Consider the following 1,188-nt stretch of genomic DNA (forward strand, 5'->3'; position numbering starts at 1 on the left):
TCAATCTATTTCAGTATTGTAACGGAATTTTAAATTATGTCATTATTTTCGAGAAAATTTAGTCCAAACATAAAGATTATTTTGCTGATGTTTGATCATCAAAATCTTAAAAATAAAGAAGTTGTCTAAAAATGTGTTACAGATATATTATAGTCCTTTGTCTTTAATTTCCTTCTTCATTTGTGTAAAAATACCTAGCCAGTTTTACATAAAACGTTAAATTCCGAACGCTTATTTTGCTACTTTTTCGGACTAAGGAGAGATGATTTAAGACAACTCCTGTGCGGCAAAAAACAACAAAAATTTTAAGGTGGGGAGCTTTCTACTGTTTGTAATCTTTGATCGGTCCTATAGCTTTCAAGCGTGGCGTTTTTTCTGCCTAGTTCTGCCAGTTAATAAATTAAAAGTACTAAAACCGAACCAAACCTTAAGTGCTTTTTGAAACTAACGCTCCATAGGGCATTTACGCCTTTTCTTTTTGCCTTGGCATCGCCCAGGGTGGTTTGCTTCTCTTGCTGCTGAAATCTTTAGATATGCTCCCGGCTGGACTACCCCTCAAATACAATAAGTCATTAGCTCTACGTTCCTGAAAAAGAAAATAATACTCTATTATTTGTATATATAAACTGACGGGCTAAACTATTTTACTTTATATCGGGATTTTCTATATCTGCAGGGAGATTTTGAAATTAATCTGTGAATGTATATATTATTCGTACTGGAAGACAATCGTGTTTGTTCCTTTTAATTTATACTAAAGTGTTAGCTCGATATAGTTTGGTCTGTAAAATTAAATTTTTGTTTTCTTCAATTTTTAAACGTGATTGTGATTGTGTTAAAAATATAACAGGGTGGTTAGAACTGATTCCGGAATCTTCGGCAGCACATTTTTTGCATGATAAATAAGTTAAAAAGTTTTCGGTAATTAAATGTATTCCTAAATGCTTAGTTCGGAGATACAGGGTGTAGAAGTTTTCATTTTATTTCGATTTTTTCCAAATAATTTCTTGAAGTAACGTCAATATTGAATGAAAATTTGGTATTTGCGAAGTTTTTTAGCGAAAAGAATAACTTTTCGCTCCGGTACTGTATAACTAACTAAGTAATAAAAATTATGCATTATACGAGTCTAATTACGTAAAAAAATATCTCTGTAAAAAATCGCTATCAAGTAACTGTTCTCAATAT

This window comes from Sitophilus oryzae, unplaced genomic scaffold, assembly GCF_002938485.1.
Source record: "Sitophilus oryzae breed Bouriz unplaced genomic scaffold, Soryzae_2.0 scaffold_2024_pilon_pilon, whole genome shotgun sequence".
Classification (NCBI taxonomy): Eukaryota; Metazoa; Arthropoda; class Insecta; order Coleoptera; family Curculionidae; genus Sitophilus; species Sitophilus oryzae.